Source organism: Lemur catta, chromosome 1 (assembly GCF_020740605.2).
Source record: "Lemur catta isolate mLemCat1 chromosome 1, mLemCat1.pri, whole genome shotgun sequence".
In the NCBI taxonomy this organism is placed as follows: domain Eukaryota; kingdom Metazoa; phylum Chordata; class Mammalia; order Primates; family Lemuridae; genus Lemur; species Lemur catta.
The window spans coordinates 212437732-212462707 of NC_059128.1; the positions used below are offsets into that span (position 1 = coordinate 212437732).

General features: G+C 43.6%; 1 protein-coding gene across 10 annotated transcripts in view; it reads left to right on the top strand.

The window, feature by feature from the left end:
* The window catches only part of LOC123630380 (LIM domain containing preferred translocation partner in lipoma), a 648766-nt gene that overhangs the window by 28800 nt on the left and 594990 nt on the right, over positions 1-24976 (top strand). For 7 of the 10 annotated variants that reach the window (XM_045539905.1, XM_045539914.1, XM_045539916.1 and 4 more), the window contains exon 2: positions 17644-17764. The gene's annotated coding sequence lies outside the window, so the exon portion shown is untranslated. Of the gene's footprint in view, positions 1-17643; positions 17765-21988; positions 22244-22280; positions 22302-24976 lie in introns of those variants that run through there. The other 3 variants (XM_045539910.1, XM_045539907.1, XM_045539912.1) reach the window with 3 other exon arrangements.

A 24976-nucleotide genomic window follows, 5' to 3' on the forward strand; every position in this document is an offset into this window, starting at 1 on the left:
TCCCAAGTAGCTAGGACTCTAGGTACATGCCACCATGCCTGGCTAGTTTTTCTTTTTTCTTTTTTGTAGAGATGGGGTCTTGCTATGTTCCCCCATAACATAGAGTTGAGGCTGTTCTCAAAATCTTGACCTCAAGCAGTCCTCCCATCTTGGCCTCCCTATGTGCTGAGATTATAGACATTAGGCACGGCATCTGGCCTCCTCCCCAATTTTTGGCAGTTATGTCACTACTTTTGTTCTCTGTGTTAGTTTTCTGTGTAAGTTTGTATAGCATGCATAAACCTCAACTTCTTACAATATCCACTTTTGACAGTTTCACTTCACCCACCATTTTATAAGATGAAGATTAACGTTAGAGTTTCTCTCCACCTGTCTGCTCCATATTTACCCTTCAACTTGTCAGTCACATTTTAGGTCACCTTTTTTGAGTCTCCAGGATTTATGATGGATAAGTGTACACATGCATATGCATATACTTTTGTATCATAATTATAACTAAGTCTTCTGTACTCTGTGGTTTGATTGTAAAAGTTGAAAAAATAATAACATTTACATTACGATTTCTAGGTAAGTATTGCTCAATACAGGGCTAAGTCATGCGCTGTGGTTTCATTTCCTTTTCTGGGGTTCTGAGGTCACCACCTTTAAGCCTCTCACAAGAGGCTGAACTTTCCCTAAGTGTCAAAAATCTTTCTAATTTTTTTCCAGTTCAAAATCACCCCAGGTTTTTATATGTTTTGTTTCTACAATAAATAAATAATAAATAAGCTTCTTGTTTATCATTAGTTTTTTTTCTTTACTTGGAGTTTGGGATTATATTGTTTTTGTTGGGAGAAGAAAATTAAGCATTTTCTACCATATCCCTTATGTCTTCTGTCTTTCTAATTGTTCCCTTGCCTGCTTGGAGTCTATTGTTTCTTCTTCAAGTTCCATCAACTTTTTCTCTTATTTTGGACTAGTTTATCCATGTTTGGGCCATTTCTTATGAAGCCTTTTTTTTTTTTTCCCCTGGAGTTTCTGATTGCCTCCTATATTTAAAACCTCTATGTCTTTATCGTACTTTCAAGTATTTCCTGGCTTTTATGGAGGAGTACTTCTGGACCTCCTGAGTCATGTCATTAGCTGTTAGTCATTGTTACTATTATCCAAAAGCAGATATATTACTAGAATATTATTTACCAATTTAAAAATACTAGGCAGTTTTGTTTGCTCTTTGCTTTTTCTCTACTGAATATTCATAAACATTCCTGATTATTTTATAATTTCCATATATTTCATGGCCACTGTTATTTCCTTGAATGGATATACTATGTTTTAAATTTAGCCATTTACATATTGTTAGATAGGAGTTATTTTCATTTATCTCCTCTTATAAATACCACTCTGCGTACAAAGCTTTTTTCATTAATTTATTTGAGTTCTTAGTAGAGGAAAAAACTGGAAACCTTGTGTCATCATCTTTGAGGACATGTTTTAATGGCTATACTTGTGTTGGCTTTTAGTAGAGATCACCTGACATTTCTTATTAAAAAACTTGTTTTTTTTTGGAAAGGAGCAGTAGGAATTGAGAGAGGAATACCACCTCTAGATCAGCACATTTAGTTTTCTTGGCAGCTCTGTGATGTTATATTGTGAATTATTGTAAGCCCGGTACTTCCCAGTAATCCACTGAGTATCACCCTCTTTAAAGGAGTGTTCTCCGGTCAGCCAGCACTCTATGACTTAGGCCCATGATGCTCTCATCACCTAAAAACTTTCTGTCATAATTTGTTGGCCAAGTATTATTCAGCATGGTCATCTCCAACCAGATCACCACCCTTACTCACCGGAATTTTTTCTCAGTGACTTTTAGAAAAATCAGATTCATTCTTAAAAATCAAAGAGGTAGTCCCATTGAGAATATTCTACAAGATCTACAACTGCTTCTACACATGGTATATAAGGAAGAAATTTGAGGAATGTCAGGTTATTAGAATCAATGGACTGCTGTGGAGAGATCTCTAGTCATGGGAGGCATAAGTTTTGATATATTGAAAAGGCTATCTTATTGTTTTATTGTCACTCTACCATATTGCATTACTTTATAGTAAGGAAATGTACTTTATATGTCAGTCTGGCAACATTTACTCTATAGTTATTTATGAAATCTTTATGACATAATTACACAAAAATGGGACTCTTATCTTTGAAAAGCTTAGCAATTAACTGATGAACACTGATCACACACTAAAGGATATATGTCCAGTTGGACTAAGGAGAAATCCTGAGCTTAATGGTGCACAGTGTCATTTTGGACAGCGGGTGATAATACTGTATTGGAGGTGATGTTGAGACACATAGATCCAGAATGTCACAGTTCAGAGAGGTTGTGGTCCAGTAGTCCTAGTTTAATTTGAGAAAAGGTGGGGCTGGATGGGAGGAGACTCACTCAAGTTCATATGAGTAGTTAATGGCAGAACCAAGTCTGGATTCCATACCTCCTTGCTAGTCCATTGCTCTCTTCTGATACCATCGCTTATAATTTAAAATTTTTGCAATTTTGTTTTTTGGTGTATAAACTGTACTTCAGGGGGATGGAAATTAGAGTAATTTTTATTCATATATTGAGAGGCAGAACATTTAGTGATGGAGAGAAAACATTTGCCTGGAATGGTATCAGGAAGAATTTGAATTCTGAGACATAAAGATGAGGGAAAGTGGTAGGCAGGCCAGGGCCCTATCTTAGAACATAATTGGGGCCGTGCTGTTGTTTCTAATCTTTGGGGAATTTGGAGGTTTATTTTTTGCCTAAGACACCTCTATTCTCTAGAACACAAATACCACATTTATAAAATAAGAGGGTTGGATCTGACAGGCTGAGCTTTATAGACCCTTCTGGTCTGAGTTCTATGGCCCCATGATTCTGGGTTATGTCCCATGTCCAAGATTACTTGGAAAAAAAAAGAAAAAGGACCTCACTGAATCAGTATGGGCATCACCTGCTTTGGTCTGGCTGGGAAGTAGGTCAGAGCTTGGCAGACATGAAAATGTGTTTGGCTCCAGCTGTGAGCCCTGCCAGGGACCCCTTTGTAGACACCTGCCTTAGAAAGGGTCTTCGGGAGGGGTTGATGCTGGTGGAGAAGAGTGTATTTGTGGCCCTGGATGCTGCAGGCAAGGAGGGGTGATTGATAGGAGAAGGAGCTGTTGGGGGTGGGTAATGAAGGATGCCTCACTGGGCACCGGTAGAAAAAGGAAAAGCAGGCATGTATTGAGTGCTTAGCTTGTGTGGAGCACTGGCTAATGTTCTTTTACCCCTCCCAAACTCGTTGGGCAGTAGGTGCCATTCTTTGGATTTTAAGGATGAGATTGAGGCTTAGAGAGGTTTAGTTACTTGTCCGTGGTTAGGCTGCTGGTAATTGAGGGAGGAGGGAGTCAATGCTGCCTCCAAATGGCTTCTTCTTTTCACAGTCACACCATGCTGTGCTCTGTTCCAGCTGCTGGAACATAGTGCTGGAGGAGACACGCAAAGTCCATGGCCTCATACTGCCTGCAGTCGAGGAGGCAAGACAGACAACAAACAAGTAAACAAATATGTATTTCAGAGAGTGAGGGGTGCTGCTAGCAGGAGAATGTGGCGGCATTAGGAGATAGGGAGTGACATAGTTGTACATTGTTTTTACATCCCAGCCTCTAAGATAGTGCGCTGCGATGTGCTGATCTGAGGAAACCAAACAGCTCTAGGCTGAGATTCTTGAGGTTAGAGTTTAGCCCCGGCCATGATATGGGCCAACTGTGTGACTCGGGGCAAGTCACCTCCCCCGTTGTTGTTAACACCAAGGAAAGTAAACCCTGTCCTTCTTATTTCACTAGATGATGACGGAAGGTGAATCAGTTTGATGTGCAACCATTTGTAAGACCTCAATTAGTTATAAAAATACAAGGAGCTGTTTTTAACAGCTTTGATTAACTTTTAAAGGGATACTTACATTTATTTACTGCCTTTTATGTGCTTTGAGGAAACAACTGTTTCTTTGTTTTTTTCCTGATTCCTAGAATGAGGGCCCCCTTTGCCATTCTCGGGAGAGTTTGGATTTGATCTGTGGGCATCAGAGCACCATTGGAGGTGTGGAGCAGAGAGCTGGCCTTTAGGTCATGCCACTGAAGGCAGGGGAGGAGGGACTGGACGGCAGCCGCACGCGGTCAGGGAGAGGGATTGTGTAACTGGGGGAGCTGGGAGTCAAACTGGATCTGACCCCACAGTTCCACCCAACAGGGCAGTCAGGTCCGTTGGTGAGCAAACACTCACTGAAGGCCTACTAGGTGCCAGGCTGGGGAGGGGGTGGCACAGGAGACATGGATCACTCCAGCAGTTGCTATGCGCTTGCTGTGTGCTGAGAGTTCTGGATGCCGGGGAGCCACGTGCTTCTGGATCTCAGAGCATCCTTCTCAGCAGTTAATGTCTATCCTTTTCCCAAAAGTATATAAATCAACATTAAGTTTAGTAGGTGAGTTATATATATAGACAGATGGTATTTAAATATACATAACACCTTTATTGAAGGAGCTCCTGCTCTGCCAGAGGGAGCCTTTTTGTGGCTAGATCATGGAGAGGTTCAAGGGGTCTAAGAGAGGGACTGGGAAGCCTCAGAATTGAAGCTGTTTGACAATGGGTAAGGAAACATCTAAATATTCTAACAATTCATGTTGCTATGTTTCCGTGTACTGGTCAATGTTGGTCTTGCATGTGGTTATACAACTATCTTATACTGTCATCAGTGTAATACTTGATGTGCACACAAGCCACAGAGAAGGAAATGATTGGTAAGGCTTCATGGGGTTGGTGATGTTTGAACTGGGTTTTATAAGATGAATAGGAGTTCGGTAAAGAACTTTCTAGGAAGAAGGGAGATCACAGGCAAGAGCACCAGTGTGTGCAACAGCACAGGACTTGACCAGACAGTTGAGGGGTTGGGGCTTAGGGGATTTTGTGCTCAGGTGATTGATTAACAGAGCAGGGAAAAATGGAGGAAGAGCAGCATGTCCATTTTATCCCTCCCACAGGGTAGAGAAAAGAGCTTGGCAGAAGGGTCAGGCCATTTTTATTCTTATTTTAAATAATAGCTACCCTGTGCCAGGTGCCAGGCAGTTGGCAAGCATTGTCTCGGATCTGCCAGTAACCCCATGAGATAGGAACTTTTACCCCTGACTTATTTTACAGATTAAGAAATCAGAACTCAGCATGTTTAAGTGACTTGCACAAAGTTACACAAAGGCAGGAATAGGATTTGAGCTCAGGTTGTCTGACTCTAAAGCTGGAATTTTCCACTCCTTCACTGTGTTGCCTCTCTAGCTTGTGAATTTGCAGTGACATCCATGAGGAACAGGGTCCTTTTCTGGCATAGAAATGTAACTTGCAACGAAAACTGGAAGTACCAGTATCCTCTTCTGCACAATGAAGACAAGAGTTCTTGCTCCAGGCATTGGCAGTGCTCAGGGAAGAGGGGGCCTTGAGTGCCGTGCCTTCCAGTACCTTCAGCAAGACCACCTTGGGGACATGATGTTTCAGTCGGCCTCTCCTTGCTGTGCCTAAGCCTTTTACTTGAAGTTTACTCTCGTGAAATAACCTACTGATGGTGACAGAATAGGCTGGTCACATGGATGCTGCATATTTTGGGTCTGTGACAGGGCTCTCTGAGTAAATCAATAACATGGTTCCTGGTTAAGATTTGGCCCGTCCTGTAGCTGGACTGGAGGGAGAGAATGTGCTGATCATGGTGAGGATAGCTGGTCGGTTTGTGTGCTCGTCATATTTCTCACTGTACAGTAATAAGTTGGTGTTCTGGTATCCCCCTTGTCCCAACAGGAAGAACAAGAAAAACGAAACCAGCTGAGAGGCAACGTAGCGTGGTGGTCAAGAGCACAGACCTTGCGCTAAACTGCCCGGACTCAGTTCCCAGCTCTGCCACTGTCTAGATCTGTCACTCTGTGTTTCAGTTTCCTTATCTGTAAAATGGGAATGATGATAATGGTAGCTACTTCGTAAGGTTGTTGGAGATGTTAAATGAGCTAATATTTATAACGTGTGAGGGAATTGCTTAGCATCTAACACTTGCTATAGAAGTGTGTTGTTAAACAACAACAAAATTTTACAAACGGGTCCTGCCTTCCACTGCCCTTTACCTGACATAATATGTTAGTGCATCCTGGTTTTTCTTGAAGACTGGGCAGGTGAGGGCACAAGTCTGACTTCTCCTGTGTGTGGTCAGGCACTGAAGGGGGACACATTCACATGTGTCGTCTGGTGGAGACTGGTTGTGATGACTGCTTTGCCATAAGAACTGGAAAATGTGTGGCTAAGAAATACCAAATGAAACAATGATTTTTTTTTTTTCTGTTACTAGAATAGAGTTTAGGTTAAATGGCACTTGCAGCTGAGTTTATCTTTTAAAATTTTTTCCTGGAGTTACAGTCTTTAACCTATGCATCAGTAGTTTTATCTGATTGGGACAGTCAGTGGTAGCTTTTTATTTGGCTTTAAAAAAATCATGGGTCACATAAAGGGAGAAGGCAAAATAATTGGATTCTGATCAACAGGGTTTAAAGCTCAGCTCCGCCATGCGATGTTGTGTGCCATGGGCAAGTCCCCACGGTGCACCCTTGGGCCTTCAGTTAGTTACTCTTCTTGTTCTTGCTGTTTCTTCCCCGATAAAGTTAGGGTGCTAGATGGCCAGAGGAGCTCCCTCTTCTCTGAGCGGCCCTCATTCTTGATCTGTTAGCCACGGTCTATTGAAGGAAGTTTTTTTTGTTTGTTTGTTTTTAATCAAGTCTGTCGATGGTGACTCTGTTCAGTAAAAGAAACAAATAGGTCATCTTGCTTTTTGCCTCTCCACTTGGTAATTGTGCCCCTAGGAAATTCTCATTTCAGCTTCACATCCTTTCTAATCTCCAAAATATTTCTATGCATCATACAAAATAAAAAGCAGAATGGAACCAAATAGTTATTACCACTTAGCTCCGAGATGTTGTTTGGGGTGGGGGAGCATTTTAACTGTTAGGCAGCAAGTGATGCCAGTCCCATACAGGACGCTTTCGGGGCCCCTTCTGTAGAGAGGCAGCTGAGCCTTCAACTGTACTGTCTCCCAGGCTCAGTCTGTCCTGCCCAACCCTTCTACAACTCTACTTCTTAGGCAAGCTTTATCCAGTTCTGCAAACCTCAGTATGATGACTCAGAGAAAACCTAGTTATTTTTCCCTAGGAACATCAGAGTGACCACAACTTCTGTGGTTTTTGAAGGGAGAAGGAAAGGAGAGTGATCGTGGGAGTTAAAATCCTGATGCTAGCATAGCCACTCAGAGTTTTATTTGTTCATGTATGTAGGCATGCATGTAGACATGATTGAAGTTTACATTACAAGCGCGTGTGGTATGTATTTACAATAGAAAGGCACTTCTGGGTTCCACCTTACTTCTGTGTAGTGTTTTTGCTATTGCATTTGAGTTTTACAATAAGCCTACAAGATATGTGGAGTTGGATTTATATACTCATTTTTTTTGGTAGGAAAAATTGAGGCTCACTCAGAGAAGTAAAGCGGCTTGCTTGAGATCTGTGTGAATGGTAGTTTTTCTGACTAGTGTTTGGCAGAGTTGTTTTTCCCTAAGAAAATTAGAGACTGACAACATTTGTGAGTTTTGAAGTAAGAGAGAAATTTTAGAAGTGGAAGTCATGCCATTGATACTAAGTTATACCAAGTCTCTACTTAATATAACACAAGTCCGGGAACTTAAAGTACTGTTAATAGAGGGAAAGAAGCCACGGAGAAGTCACTAAATTTCTCAATGAAATGGCAATACATCCACCCATCCTTCCATTCTCTATCTATCCATTCATTTTGTCATATTATTAAAAAAAATACACAGCTTGCCAGCTACCATGCTGAGCCATGATTCATTAAAGTTAAATTAGAATGACATGTGGCAGTTAAGGATTTAAAATGTGGTTAGTTCACATTGAGATGTGCCGTGAGAATAAAATACCAGATTTCAAAGTCTTAGTACTAAAAAAAAAAGTAAAATACCTTATTAATAAACTTTATTACATTCATTACTTCTTAAAATAATATTTTGGATGTATTGGGTTAAATAAAATATATTATTAAAATTAATCTCTCTTGTTTCCTCTTTTAAAAAATGTGCCTGTGAGGAAATTAACAATTCCATACCTGGCTTGCATTCTGTTTCTCTTGGACAGCACTGTTCTAGAAGCTTCTTGTCCAGTAGGGGAAGTAAGACTGCTTTTGTCTGACAGCATGCCACCCGACTTCTATCTTCTCTGCCTTTCCACTTGTCTCTGCTTCCTCACCTTCTTTTGGCTTCTTAAGCCATTTCGATCTGGTAGAAGCTGTTCTTGCCCAAGTCCTGGCCAAATTCATTTCTTTTTAGCATTGCTCCTTTCTGGCCTCTGAGGTCCTGACACTGTTGACCACTCTTACTGACCTGGCTTCCTTCATTTTCCCCTTACCTCTCTGGCCTTTCCCCTAGGTTCCTTTGTTGGCTCTTTCCTTCACATTCCATAAATGTACGTATTGCAGAGCTTTGGCTCATGACTCCTAGGTGGTTATCTCTGATTTGGAACTCCTGAGCACCAGACATGTGCTTAAGTTTTGTGAGACTCAGCGTGTCTTTTAGCATTGTCACCCTGGCCAGAAACATCACCATCTATCTGCTCAGTCACCTGAGACTCATGCTGGATGGTCCTCGGATTTATTGGGTCAGCCATGGTAACAACTCCCACCCAGCCCTCCACAGTGCAGGCCCTCAGCATCTTTCTCCTGGAGTGTTTCAATAATTCTCAACTGGCCTTCTTTTTCGCTTCCTACCCTCCTCCATTCCATTCTCTGTTCTTCCAGAGACATATTCCAAAAATGCAAATCTGTTCATGTTATGTCCTTGTTTTTAAAATCCTCCAATGATTTCCTCATTCAGTGTAAAATCCAAAAATCCTTTGCATGAACTAAAGAACAGGGATAGAAAGCTGCAGGGGGTGATTTGGCCCCTGGTGCTTTCTGTCCTCATCTCACTAATCTCAGCAACCCTGTGCTCCAGGAATATATCTGGGATTCTCTGTAGTCTCCATGACATAACACATGCTGTCCCGTTGTCTGGAACACCACTGCCCACCCTGTCAGTGTAGCTCCGACACACACATGCCTTTACGACTTTGCTCTGATACCACCTCTGTTTGCAATACGCCTCTGACTCCTGTTACCTCTGCTTCCTCCGTTTTAGGCTATTTCTTGAACTTGGCTGCATTTCCTAGGGGCAAGGGTTACTCCTTTCATTTCTGTGTCCTCAAGTCCGAAATAGGTACACAAGAGATATTTGTTGAACAAATAAATGCCAAATAATAACGGGTAGAGATAAGGCATTGTGGGAGTTGCAATATAAATTTTAGCCAGGTAGAGATGGGAATGGGTTGGGTCCTAGGAAAGGTGACATTTGAACTTGGCCTTCAATTCTGTATTGGGGTGGAAGTGTGCAGAGGGGACCCTTGTGGTCATCATCATTGTGCTGTGTTCTGTGGGACTTAAAGAAATGGAATACGCCCATCCCCTGGTCAATGCCATCATCACTAGAGTAAAACAAGGAGGGTAGCCTCAGGAGCACACTTGTGCTAGTGTCTGTCATTTGTTCCTGAGCTGGGCTATGTAACTCAGCAGAGCTTCTGTCCCCTAGCACACAGCTGACATGGCAGGCAGGCCGCCCTGTCCTTGCTTGTGAGCTGCCTTGGAGGAAACGATTGCAGAATGGTTGCTTGTATTTTCGTCTTTACCTCTCCTTCGGAGCTGCCTTTCTGGATAGCAGACAGGTGACCTCAGCAGCTAGAGACAGGAAAGAGCAAAATGAGTCATTTCAGGCCCTGATGAGGTGCATGAGGGACCCTTCTCAGGAATGAGGGTCAGGTGAGGTTGTGCTGTGCCTGGGGTGAGTTTTGCCTTGGGGCTCCAGGCAGCACTGGAGCAGAGCTGAGCTAATTTTACCCATAGGAGCTGACTGTGCTGAAGGGCAGGGCTTATGACATTGGTCTTATCATCCTGTGATGCCCAGAAAGCTCCCAAGGTACAACCCTGTTATGTCTGGGCTGTTTTTCCCCCTTCCAGTTAAATACATTTTTCCATTAGGCGTGCATATTGGGAAGCAGGATGCTGAGGTGCAAAGAGCCTTGGATTTACGTGGAAGGCTATAGACTTGGATTTGGATCCTGCCTCTACCCCTTGCTGATTAGCAGTCTGACCTTGAGGAACTTATATAATCTCAGAGTCTCAGTTTCCTCATTTGTAAAATAGGACTTGTACCTGTGTCCAAGATTGCTCCTAGATTTACACACTTGGTGACACTTAGCAAGCGATTATTATGTGCCAGTCAGGATTTTTGTTGCTTTATTCAGAGTGTTTCACCCAGTCTCCTAAACAAACCTGTGGGGAAGATGCTGTTGCTATCCCTGTTTTACAAATAAGGAAACAAATGCACAAGGAGGTTAGGCAGCTTGGCTCTGGCCACGAGTGAGTGGTGGCGGAACTGGAACTTTAAGCTAGGCCGGTAGCTCCAGGGACCACACTCTTAACTACTGTGGCTTCGTGCTTTGAAATGATACAATGAGGGGGAAATGGAAGCCGAGAGAGGTAGCATTGCCTCCTCATGTTTACTTGGTAGATACTGAGCAGACAGGGGCTGTTGGACCCTGTTGTCTATGTTATTTCTTTGTTTTCTCCATTAACTGTGCTGCCTTCCCAGAGCTGTTATTGTCACAGAACCTCCAACCCCCATCCACCACTCAGAGCTCTGGAGAAACCAGTGTCCACGAGAAACGTGGGCCATCAGTTGAGGAAGGCACGTCTGCATGGTCAGAGCAGGTACCAGCTGAAGGTAGAAGAAGGGGCTGGGCTTTGTTCCAGTTGCTTATTACTGTGTAACAGATTACCCCCAAACTCAGTGGCATACCACAACTGTTTATCATGCTCATGGGTTTTCTGGATCAGGAATTTGGACAGAACAAAGAGGGGATGGTGTCTCTACTCCACAACACCTGGGACTTGTAGACTGGGGCTAGAGGCATCTGGATGCTCATTTGCTCACGTATCAGCTGAGACCTTAACCAGGGCTGTTGGTCGGAATGTCTATATGTGGTCTTTCCAGCTGCCTGGACTTCCTCACAGCATGCTGGATATAAAGGGCAAGCCTTGAGAGGAAGAGAAGAGAGGGAAAGAGAGAGAGAGAGAGAGAGAGAGAGAGAGAGAGAGAGAGAGAGAGAGAACGAGCACTAGCAGGTGTCAGGTGGAAGCTGTCTCACTCCACTATGCTCCATTGGTTGGAGCAGTCCCAAACTCACTCAGGTTCAAGGGGCAGGGAAAGAGATGCCACATCTTAATGAGTGGTAAAATTCTAGAAGAGCATGTGGATATTCCTGGGGCCATTGTTGGAAAATACAATCTGCCACAGGATCCTTTTGGCTAAAGAGAGGAGGACAGGAGCAGACATTTCTGGAAGCCTGTGCTGTTGGGCTGTACAGAAGTAGATGGGCCAGGTATGTAGCCTGTGTGGTGCTGAGGGATTCAGTGGCAAATTTGCTAAATGAAGAGATCAATCCAGGAGATCTCAGGAAAGAGCCCGTAGTTATGGTATAACCATGTTTCATTTTATATAAATTAGAGTTTATACTGACTATAAACTAGTTTGTGTCATTCTGATTAGCTTGTTACACCTGTTAGCTATGTTATCTTGGAGTTATAGGTTTATTTGGCTCAGTATAGTGAAGTGAGTTATTTTTGTTCTTTAACAGAGGCAAGAGAGGTCTAGGTATATACAGACACAGGTCTGGGGCAGATAAAGAAATAGAATAATGAATGATCAGTTAATTGATCTATTTTTTTCCCTCCTGCATCTAACAGGCATAAGTCCAGGAAAGACATTCCATGTAATTTAATTGGAAATGAATTAATTCAAGGAAAGAAATGCTAACAAAATTGTTGGAAAGACTGGAGCAGTGGATCCAGAAGGCTATGTCTGGAGCTATTGGGTTTGAGAATTTATTCCAGAGCCACAATCCAGGGATAAGGAAGATGTGATTTGGAAGCCACTGCTATGACCTCTGAAACTTTTCTCAGCATCCTCATAGTTGGTGACTGGACACTGGATTACCAGATGGACTGGCCTTAGACTTTCATCATTTCATGGTATTACTTTCCAGTAGAAATGGCAGCAGGAAGACTTAGCTTCACTTCCACCTTCCACATCTCATTCAAATACACCTTATTGGTGGCATCTAATTTATTAGTTTTGAGGAAGTGTTAGAAATACAGTTTTAATGTCTGCTTCTGCCGTGCAGAAAGGCACTCTAGAGGGTGGACATGGACTCTGATTGAACCAACTGAGAGAATATGTCTGCCCCCAGTGCATTCATTCAGACATTCCCAGGAGCTATTACCCTGAAAACTTAATGTTTATAGTTAATTATAGTACTGTAATATAATTAATTACAACATAATTAATGTTTGTGTTTATTTATATAAAATTAATATACTTAATATCCTGAAAAAGCAGACCATTTGCCCACTCTCAGTTTTTGAAGTGAGTTCTCCTTAGTCTCGACAACAGCAGTTGATCTGTTATTTTCCAGTTCACTTCAATCTCTTCCCGGGAGTCATGGCCTAGGACAGTTGTCTTATTTACATAATTTGTTCACAAACATATTGAACACTTATTATGAGCCTGACCCTGAGCTTGATTTGGCAGTGAGGGGAGAGACAAGTCAGGGCTTCGTCCATTGGAGCCCACCCTGGGAACGGGAATAAGTCAAGTGCATCGTAAGAACAGTTCAAGGAAGATGGTGATCAGTGCCCTAAATAGCAGGCTGAGCAAATCCAGGGAAGAGAGGTTGTTCTTGCTGGGCGGTTTCATGTAGGGTGGCCATGGTCCAGTGATTCTCAGTGGTGACGTTTGAAAATGTGGCAGAGTGTTTTGTGTTGTCTCAGTGACTGAAGGCCAGGCTGCCACTGGCATTTCGTATTGAGGGCCAGGGACGCTAGATGTCTTGGAACGCATGAGACGCTAGAGATAAAGGGCTGTCTTTCTCCACAGGGCGATCACATTCCTGTTGAGAACTACCAGTGGGCTTGATGGATGTGCAGGGTGTGGAGAGTTGCTGCTGGGGCAGAGGGTAGCAGGCCACGCAGAGGGGACAAAGTGAACTGAGAGTTCAGTCTGAAGAAAGCAGAGTGTGTGACAAGTGGCAGTGGGAGAAAGCTTACAGTGGGAATAGAAGGTGAGTCCGAGTTATGGAGAAACTTGAGATATTAGGTAAAACAATTGGACTGTTGCCCTTGGGAAGCCACTTAAGATACCGGAGCAGGGTCTTGGAGAGCAGAGATTAGCCTCATGTCATTGCTGTGCCCCATGTAGACATTGGTAACGCATTTTGAATGAATGAATGCCCCAGACAAATTGTAGTTTACAGGATTGGACTAGTTGGTACCTGCATTTCGCCAGATCTAGGATCCTGTGGTCCTGGGAGAGCCCTTGCAGTCAGAGTACACAGAGAGGGCTCAGTGGCCGGCCACACAATACTGTCTCACATCCAGACGCGTGTTGTGGTCAGGTAGCAGCAGTACTTGGCGACACTGAAGAGAGATGTGAATGTCCTGAGAATCTTGAATGACCTCCCTTGTGGAGCTCACAGGCCGTGAGGCATGGAGGGAGCGTACTGTGCTGTCTGCATCAATGCTCTTGCATCTTGAGCTTATTAAAAATTGCCAGTCAAACCGGCGATTTGCTGACAATGTTCATGCGCTGTGACCGTGACTGCAGTTGTTCTCGGGGAGTGTCTTGTCTGCGTGGTGATGGCTGCTGCACGCATTCCCTGTGCTGTCCTGTAGGGTCATGGTGCCTGTTGACATTCAGGTCAGTCCCTTTTCCTTCTTTCTAGATGGGCTTTGGAGTTGGGAGGGGGAAGCTCAGGGTTGGAACTGACCAAACATACGTGAGATGTTAACTTGTTAGTTCCTCTCTGAAGTTTCATTTCTGAAGTCTTTCAGGGGGAGGGAATAGGGTGTGTAGGTATATGGGGTGATTTGAGAATCTTCACTTTATGGATGAAGAAACTGTGGTTCAGAGAAGGAAAGAGACTTGTCTGGAGTCATGTGGTGAGCTGGCTGTGCCACCAGCCCTGCACCTTTTGTAGCAGAGTTTAAATCGCACCCTCTCTCGGGGGAGAGTACAGTGTGCCAGGCTCTGGAGCCAAAGGCTTGCACATGGCTATAGGCGTAGCCACTTACTATAAAATGTGTAAAATGGGCATCCTGGTCATGTTTGATGGCAAGCATTTATAAAGCTCTGTTGATTACTAAGAGTTACAGAAGTATTTCTTCTTATCATGATATTTATGCTTATGGACTGGGAATCGGTGGGACCATCTGTAGAGAGAGGGTGGGTCAGTGAAGGTGTGATTGACTACACCCCAATCAAGAACACTCCCCAAAAGTTCACTTCCCTGCTGTGCAGTAAAGAGATTTTGCACTCAGATTTGCGGGTGTGGTACCAGGGCTGGGGGGAAGCATGAGCCAAATCTCAGGGTTGTGTGGAATGGGGGGTACACTCTTGCCTGGAGCCAGGGATTCATGTAGCAGTAGAATGGGAGACGTGGCTAGAAAGATGGGTTGGCACCCATCCTGAAGGCCCGGAGGCTGGCCTGAGGGCAGGTGGACATGATTTTTTGTGTGGTTCAGAGCCCTGGTGAGTGGTCAGCTGGGAAAGTCCCGATGAAATGCACCTTCAGGCTGTGCAGGGAACCTGTTGCAGTAACTTAGGTGAGCGGCAGGGAATCCTGAAATTGGGGCAGGGGCCTCAAGACAGGGAGATTCCCAAGTTTTGGGTAAATTCTAAGTTATTTTTTTGGTAGTGGGTCAACTTTTTATTTGAGGCTATAATAGAAATATTAATATTTTGTATAGGTGTAGAGTTGTGAAGTTGTCAAGAGTTTTTGTGTTTATTAACTCCTTTTTTCTATATAACAAATTTGGAAGATGGGATTGTTCTCACCCCCGTTTTGTGGGCAAAGAAATTGAGGCTCAAAGAGCAGATGGGATTTCTCAGGCCACTCAGTGGGTGGGTGTGGAAGCTGGGAGGGGGGATGCCAAGCCTAACACTTCCACCTGTGCCAATGACCTAGTGCAGTGGTTCTCTCGAACTCACTTTTCTCCACCTTCCATCGTCTTGCTTGTCATTCTCAGAAGTCTAAGATGGCCATGAGTTTCAGAGATTCCAGAGACAAACTGCAAGGTTTTCAAAGGTGAACTATAGAGAATCTGGGGCACAAAATGTGTTTCTCCCAGTAAGTCCTTATTGCTGTCATAGTGCTTGTTCAGGTTGAATATGCCCACGAGAGCAAGGAGGAAAGGAAATGAGCCTTTTGCTACTCATTGGGCATCTTCTTTGCCCTGAACACAGTGCTACCTGGTTTTCCATTTGTGGACTTAGGTAAATTTATGGATGGGGTGATCAGAATTCAGCACTTGTTGTGGCATTCTACTTACTAGTTTATTAAATTAGTTAATTTTCATAAATGCTTTAGTAGGTAGATAAACAATATTATTTTCCATTTTACAGATGAGAAAATTGAGGTTTAGAGAGATTAAATAACTTCCTTGAGAGAACATAGGTCCTAAATAGATTATAATCCAAGTTTTCTAATGTGAGACCTCTTTCTTCTTCTGCTACACCTATACCATATATTGCCTGTCTCATGGGTGAGAATGCAAAGCTGCTTGCTAAGAAGGTGCATCTCAGACCTTTGATGTTACTGGAGTCAGAGATAGAAGGTACTGTGAAGAGCTCAGGAGGCTGGTGGTTTTCAAGCTGTGCTCTCCTGAGCCTGGGAGACTCCAGGAGCGAGCAGCCTTGGGGTTGGGGTGCCTAGGAAGGTGAAAAGGAACAAACTAAACATCTTCAAAACATTCATTTAAAGGAAAACTTCTGCTGCTAAGAAAGAAAAAGTTGTAAAAGCACTGTAATAATCCCTCTTACTCACACTGAGGGACAAAGCCTACCGTAAGTTACAAGGTATAAGGGGTCTGAGACCTCCCAGCCTCCCAGCCCAGAGGTCCCTTAACTCCGGGGCACTTTGTTAGAAGTACCTTCTTTAACCCAAATTCCCATCTTGGTGGGACATGGCTTTTTCCTTTTTCAAGGAAATATTTAATCTGTCCAGCTCCCTCTGAGGTTTTTGGAGCACTGGCTGTAGGTTCAGGGCCATGCGGCCTCTGAGTAGCTACAGGACCTTTAGGAGGCTCCTTGCACAAGGTCCTTGACCTACATTTTCAACCTGTCTGTCTCCCCTTTGGACCCTGGGAACCTTGGGTTCAATTTCTGTGCAGAAAAGAGTTGAAATTACAGCCAGTATTGTGTTACCTCCCAGGCCCAACCTTCCAAGACACTGTCTAACTAAATACCTGTAAGTATTGAGTATCCACTATGTGCACAGGCTGAGAACAAGGGCAAGGTTCTTGATCCCAAGGGCCTGAAAGAGAGACAGAAACAAATAAAGAATTTTGTCAACTCTTTTTGCAGATAGTTTCATTTATTATGTGTGATTGTTATGCCTGCTAGTTATGTGAGGAGGATTTCATCTCATAGAAATGAGATTAAGAAAATCTGAGCAAGGGGAAAGAGGGCCAGAATTGGGGAGGGCAGTATAGAATTGCAAGGAGTTGAGTTTGCACTGTGAATTAGTTAATCCAGGCCTCTCACTACTTTTTCTTTAAGTGTTTATTTCCTCATTTGTAATATGGGAGTGAGACTGTCTAGCTCACAGAGTTGTTGCTGGGATTAAATGAGGTAATGCAGGTAATGTGCTTAGTATAATACCTGGCACAGAGTAAACACTCATTAAATTATAGTTGTTATTGTTGGTATTATTTGGCAATGAGGAGCCAAAGAGTCTATTTTCTTAACCTCATCAATGGTGTAATCAGAGCTTTGATTCTCAGAAAACAACAAACAAAACGAAAACCCTGCTTTTAGAAATAGAATCCAATCACCTTATCCGACAACATTTATCTTCAGTCTGCCTTTCTGAGTTACCTCTGTTTATTCCCACCCATTTGCCCACTTCTTGCACTAGTGGTCTACACCTTCTCTAACTAAACTTGCCTCTAACTTGCTGCTTCCTGGACATATCTTCTCATTGCCAGGGTTCAAATCCTTTTTGCTTGAAATGCCCTTTGCTCCTTCACCTGCACCACCTGCCCCACTTTTAATGCCTAGCCCCAAAGTCCAACCCATGCACTAAGAGGGATCCATGGAACTCATGGAGTTTACCACGTCTTGTCCTTCATTATGGTCATCCTCTTTCTTGCATGAGGCTTGTGAGCTCCTTGAGGCTGTCTGCATCTCACAGCCCTTTGCTGCATCATCCCTGGAGATTGAAGCACACACACATAGTGGGTGTTCACACATCTATGCAATAAATTAACTTAGTGCCTTTCTCAAAGGACATGATGAAGTGCCAACCAGAAAATAATCGACATTGAGCTGTGTGCTCATTAGCCTTGGGAGTGGATTTCTAGGGAAGATCTTACATCTCCATAAATGGCAGCAATGTCTGGGCTCTTTGCAGGAATTGAAGAGAATCCTGACAAGTTACGTGCTGGGAGAGGCCTGAAGGAAGCCAGACCAGCCCACTCTCAGCAGCCCGTGGGTCCCTCGCGACCTCCAGGTGATCTCCAGCAAGACCTCTGGTAAGCGAGCGAGCCTCATCTGCTGGCCCAGCCTGCTGGCCACTGCCAGGGCTGCCAGAACTCCAGGTGGAGCTTCTGTGGGCTGGGCTGGGAGGTTTAATGGGTTGGAAATTACTATCTTTTTGGTATCTGCAACTTGAAATATCTTGTGCCCTTGATTAATTCATGATTGGGAGCTCCTCAGTGCTCTTTGGTAAATAGCTCCTTACTGTATGTTTATTTCCCCACGGGCTTATTTGAGAGAGACTGGAGCCTGTGTTTCTAACAACCTCTCCAAGGAAAACATCGCAGGCCATGTTTCCGGAACTGAGAATCTCAGGGGGTCTTTCAAACATCCATCTCTGTTACCTCCTTTTGGCCCAGCATTTGCTTTAAGCTGAAAAGGGAGATTTTGTCTTGAGCCGTCCTGTAGACATATGTGACTTGGAGTTTGAAAATCTGACAGCTGCTGCTGGGCTTTGAACTGCAAGGGTGAGCAGCATATAGACATAACCCTGTAGAACAGCAAATCATTTCCTTTAATTCCCAGGGCCTTAATGTTTCTTTGTCTTGCGAATGACCTCACGCTTTCTGTATTTGTAATGGAATGCATAGTCATTTACAAGTAATCACACAGTAATCCCTTACACTTTTATAATGCCTTCCCTTTCCCAGAGGGCTTTCACTCTCATTATTTCATATGATCCTTGTAACTGCTCTGAGAGGTAGGCAGAGTGGTTATTTTAATCTCTAATTTACAGGTGTAGAAACGGAGGTTTAGAAAAGTTAAACAATTAGCCAGAAGTCAAACAGTATGGAGCAGAATTGGAACTGGAATCTCATGTAGTCTAAATCCTAAACCAGTGTTCCTTTTACTACTTACTGGTGGTGTGACCTTGAAATGTACTCAAGCTCTCTGAGCCTCAGTTTTCCTACCACTAAATTGGGTATAATGCTGCGTCCGGAAGGAGTTGTTGGAGGGACTAAAGGAGACTGTCTGGGAAAGCGTTTAGTAAAGAGTAAAGCACACTACTAATGGCAGGCATCATTGTTCTTACTACATGGACCTTGAATTCAAACAGCGCCATCAGAACTGTGAAAGAAAATGACATTTTTTTCTCTCTTTTTAAAAAGACACTGTGGTCCAGAATGGTGCTGAAGTTGTCAGGGATCACAAGCTCCCAGCCTTGTGATTAGCAAGTTGACCCTGCTGCCCTGCCTGCCAGCTGCTTTGTGATTCTGAGAATTGTGTTGACAGGACCCTCCTTTCCTACAGAGCTCTCTCTCTCAGTGTTCCTTGGAACAGCCTTGTATCCTGGAGACAGTTTTAGGTCTCCCAGGACTGGAGAGCAGGAGTGGGGACCCGGGAACGGGATCTGCATCCCTGAGCCTCCTCACCAAAGGGTAGGAGTGTGGTCTGGGAAGAGGGGTAGAGGCGGATGGAGAGCGGGCCTTGAAGGCCTGTCTTCTTTAGTTTCTCAATAAGCTAAAGAAGTCCATCTGCCTGGTATTTAATCGGGTATATCTTGTGATTCCACAAGGCCAGCAGTACATATGGTGAATGGATTGCTTAGCAGTAACACATTGGAAAAAACCAAAAAGAATGGATTTCAAGTTGGCAACAAATGCATTAGGAATCAGCAGTGTGATGTGGTCAGGAGAACAGTCAGAGTGATTGAGGGCTGAGATCTTGGAGAGCTTTGTTTCTATATACAGTCAGCCCTCCATGTCTATGAGTTCTGCATCTCTGTATTCAACCCACAACAGCTCAAAAAATATAAAAAAATAATAAAAATAACAATACGACAATTAAAAAATAATACAAATAAGAAAACAGTACACTGGTCAGATGCGGTGGCTTGTACCCGTAATCCCAGCTGCTGGGGAGACTGGGGTGGGAGGATCCCTTGTGTCCAGGAATTTGGGCTGCAGTGAGCTATGATCATGCCACTGCATTCCAGCCTGGGTGACAGAGCAAGACCCCATCCCGAGAAAAAACCAAAAACCAAAAACCAGAAAAACCCAACACAGTATAACAACTATTTATATAGCATCTACATTGTATTAGGTATTATAAGTAATCTAGAGATAATTTAAACTATATGGAAGAATGTAAGTAGGTTATATGCAAATACTACATGATTTTATATAAAGGACTTGAGCATCTGTGGATTTCAGTTTCCTTGAGGGTTCCTGGAACCCATCTCCCACGGATACTGAGGGATGGCTGTACATATTCACCTACAAAAATTTCAAGCCTATGAGTCAGACGTAGGTTGACACATGGTCCTTAGAAGCAGGATGAGGACAAGGGAGTTGAAGACCAGGGAGCCAGATTTTTGTTCCATATAAGGAAGAACTTTTGGGTGCAAAGTGGAATTAAACAGCTGCAGAAGACAATGATCTTTGCCTCACTGTAGACCTCAGGAATACCATTCGTGAATGGGGCAGGCAGTGGGCTCTGTGGCCTTTAGGGCCTTTTCTCATCTTGTGATCCCAGAGCCAATGGTTCTTAGTGGCCAGGAAGAAGAGAGGCACACATACATTAAGGAGGTGCAGAGTCCCTCTGTGTATGTAGAAACTGATCTCGAAGTGTCTTTTGCAAGATGGAGGGTAAATTTAAAGTCTCTCGTTCTGGTTTTCATATCCATCCCTGTGGCTCACCTTGGTTTTGAGAGTTTTCAGGACATCTCTTTTCCATGGAATATCTCTTTCCTCTGCTGAAATCCTCCTGGAAGGGGCGTTCTGACAGATGAGGACCATCCTTTTCCCCTCTTAGGCTTAACTTTGAGCCCCTAGGAGGGCCGCAGTGGGAACAGCTCTATGCTGAGTTCTGGTTCTGGCATGTGGTGGAAGGTTCTCTGATCTTGTGTTTCCTTATCTATTTTAGTAGTCACTATTATTTGTGTTAATTTATTAAACATGCAATAAATAAGAAATGTTTGCTTGTGGCATGCTTGTTAAAACATAAAATTGGTAAGCAAAATAAATGTGTAATGATTATTTGGATAGACCAAATAGAAGCAGCTTTTAGAGCATGTAGTTGAACAATTTCTGGATATCCACCCAATTTTGAATGAGAAAATGTAATCTACAGGAGGCAAACTGACTTGTCTAAAATCCTAATGAGTGACTGACTTGGGCTTGGGGCTTGGGGCCCCTCCTTCCCCTGAGCAGTACAGTTTGTAGCTTGAAGATTCCCTAGGGGTGAGAACAAACAGCCTGGTGCATGCTGGAAAGCCAGGAAATGGGTGATGATTCTGAAAAAAAGGCTCATCTGACCTCCAGAAAGCCTTTATAAGCAATAGTAGAACAACATCACACGAGGCATAGGACCACTGGGAAGCCAGGTATGGTACCTGGATTCCCTTCTCTGAGCAGACCCCTACCTCCTCACACCTCCACTTTCCCCAGTGTCAACTCTCTTTCTACTGCTCTGACTCAGTCTGCAGTCATTTCAGATCAGATTCATTCCTGATCGGCTTTACGGGTTCAACTGAGGCATCGCAGAACCTTAGGGTTGGAATTAATTTTACGAATTAAACTGAGAAGTTGACCCCTTGTCCCCCAACAAAAGCAATGTTCTTTTGATAGTCTGGTTTAGCTCTGAGTCTTCAAGCCTGGTGTCTGCCCCGTGAAGAACACACACAAAAGTAAGTTCCGGGGAGGACTCCCAGTCCAGGAGAGTCAGGGACTGGGGACCGAGGAGGGGAGTTGCTTTAGGACTCACATACCAGCATAGGAACCGTGAACTATATTCTTGGCAACCTTCTCAGGTTCATCCCGCCAAAATCCCTCCCCATCCCCCAAATTAATAGATTTCATAAATGTAGTTGTGTAGTTACATTCTGGATAGTCTCATTCCTAAGGTGGACTGAAAGCCTTTCAAACTTGTTACTTCCTTGTTTGGTTTGGGGAGGCTTTTTCTTTTCTTTTCCTTTTTTTTTTTTTTTAGTTCATATATTATATATATATATATATATTATTTCAGGACATTATGAGGGTACCAACATTTTGGTTATGGTTTGGGGAGGCTTTTTCCCGTAACAAGTCAGCGTAAGGAAGGGTTGGGACTCTACTTCTTTGGAAGTTAATAATTTACTCTGAGTAAGGAATTCTGTCTTAAGTGGGGCATGTTCTTCAAGTGCCAGAGAAGAGAAGGGTGATTTTTCTGACATCCTCCAGTCTGCTTCTCCATATTTGGAAATGTTTACCCACCACACTGATCTATTGGAAGAGAAGGAGGTGACTCAGGGTTTAGGAGAAGCAGGATTTGAATTCTTGTTTCCAGAAACAAAGTCGTCCCCCTCCCCCGCCCCCACCCTTCCTTCTCCATTCCTCTGCCCCTTGTTCTGGAAGCTGAGGAGAGAGTGTCTCAGTTCTGTTCCCCTCGAGCTTCGGGACCATCTCTTTGCTGTGTCCTGTAGTGGACTGTGGGCCTGCGACAGGGCGCGAGGGCCAGCGGAAGGCCAGCTGCCTGTGGGGCCGGACGTCCAGTGAGTACGTTGTCACTGCCAGACGAGTGGCATTTCTGCTCCGAGACTGGGGCTTCTGGCCTGTGGGTCGGCTTGCTTGCAGGGGATGGGACATGTTGCTGGGGGGTGCTGGTAGCTTTAATTTGTGGGTGTGGACAGTTGCTTTCCCAGGGGAGAACTTACAGTGAGATTGAGAGACAAGGTCTGTCTAAGGAAAAATTCTATTTGTTTGTAAAAAAAAAAAAAAAAAAAAAAAAATTTGGACAGATATGTCCTCCCACATGAGGCCAAGCTTGAGTTGGGTAGAAAGATAATTTGGGAGTGTTGTCATCTGTGTGATTGCGAGGGCTGCAGCAGCAAGCCAAAAGGGATGTTTGTGGACATTTGAGGAGGGGTGGTTTTAGCTTGAAAAACAGTTATGGTTGGACTTAAGGATATGCAAAATGTTGGTGTATAACATTTGTGTGGCATCCACAGTCTGGAATAAATACCTTACCTTATGTGCAGGATGTTATGTAGATTTGATGGATTGTCAGAGGTGGAAAGAGTCTCAGTGATTATTCTGTGTGTTGGTCTCATTTCACAGCATATAGCGGGCAGTGGAGGCCCAGGGAAGGTAGCTCACTTGTCCTGAAGACACATGGCTAAATAGGTATGATTGGAACCTGGATCTTCTCTCTCAGTTCATTCTCCTTCCACTGGACTTAAGCTGCCTCCTCTGTTGCAGATGAGGAAACTGGGAGCTGCTAGAATTGCCCACATTTGCTGATCTAGTCAGTGGGAAACTGAGGACTAGAACCTACTTCTAGTTCAGACTTATTTCCATCATGTTAAATAGGCTCAGATGCCTGGATTTTTTATTTTTAATTTAATTTTTTTCTCTTTTTCCTTCCTTAGTTTTTATTTATCTTTCCCTTCTTTTGGTCATATAAATGCTGTTTGAATGCAACCTTCTGCTCTGCATATCTTTTTCTTTTCTGAAAGGGGATAATAGCTTGTCCAGAAGGTGTAACTGAATAGTATAGACCTTTATTTCCATTTCATCTGTGGAAGTGAAAATTATGAACGGACTTTGAGAGAAATTGAGCAGGGATTTCTGTCTGTCTAAGCCTCTACCACTATTCTTGAAGCTGCAGGAATTCTGGAGTATTATTCTCATTCAAAGGTGAGCCCTGATTCTGACTAGATTTTAAACACATGCACACACACACACACACACACACACACACACACACACACACTTTTTTAGTCTGCTTTGATGTGACCAAGGCAGGACAGAGACCCAGAGATCACTACTCTATTACGTTGCCCCAGATGTTACATAGCCGTAATAAGTAACTTTGTAGTCTGCTCAGTTTCCAATCAACTTGAGGACCCGCTTCTCCAGCGCAGGGAAGAGCAGTGTTTTGGGGAAGTACTTTGATGCAGTGGCATTAGGTGGCAGATGTAACAGAGCGCAAGTGCTCTGACGCCTCCGTTTGTTCTGGCCGGTGTTGAAAGGAGAGGGAGGCAGCTCTCTAAGCAGCTCTGAAGTAACTAGGAAGAAGGAACTTGCACAGGACTCACTGGAAACTGCATACAACATGTCTCCCCCTCTGACCAGCCGTGGCTGGGCAGTGACTCTGGGCCCTCCCTGCTCGTGGGATGGGAGGAGAGTGCCTTGAAGAGTGAAAGCCTGGGAGTTTTTCCTGTGGTGCTGAGGGACGGGGGCACCAAGAGGCTAGAACTCATAATACCACTGTGAATGCTAATGCTGTTAATAGGGACAACCAACAGGACTTGGTCACTTGCTGAGTGCCAGGCCCTGGGGTAAACACTTTGCCTAAATTGCTGAGTCACTACTACAGCTGCCTTTGTGAGTAGGTACTATTTTTTATATTCTTTTAAATTATGCTGAAATATAACATATAGTTTACCATCTTAACCATTTTTAAGTGTATAGTTCAGTAGTATTGAGTACATTCACACTGTTGTGTAATGAATCTCCAGAACTCTTTTCATCTTGCAAAACTGAAACCCTATTCCCATAACCAACAACTGCACAGTCTTGCTTCCACCAGCCCCTGGCAACCACCATTCTACTTTTTGTCTCTGTAAATATGACCACACTAGGTACCTCCTCTAAGTGGAATCATACGATATGTGTCTTTTCGTGACTTGCTTATTTCACTAAACATGATGTCCTCAAGGTTCATCCATGTTACAGCATGTGTTGGAATTTCTCCTTTTTAAGGCTGAATAATATTCCATTGTAATGGATACACCACATTTTGCTTACCCATTTAGGTACTATTTTTTACGTTTATTTCATAGAAGAAGAACAACCTGAGGCTTCAAGGGGTTAAGTAACGTGCCCGGAGCCCCGCAATGGGTAGCAGACTGGTTTGAACCCAAGTGGTTTGATAACAGAGTGCATGTGATAAAAAGTAAGTAAATATTGGATTATGGTTGGCAAGAGAGTGACAAACCAGGGTGATTCTCAACTGCTAGTGACACCTCCTCACACACTGCTGTGGCATTTCAATAAAGCAGGTGTTCCAAAGGGCTGCACACATATGTTCCTTTGTTTTGTATTGGCCTCCGGGAAGCTCTGAGCCAAATTTGAAGCCCACCTCTAGCATATGGTCTGAGACTCGTGGCTCTTATTTTTTGTATCCCTTTCCCCTTTTCTTTAGCTTATTTTCCCATCTCCCTCCCCTTTTTCTCATTTAAAAAAAAATCATGTACTATTTGTCTCTTTCGTCAGATACTTCAGATC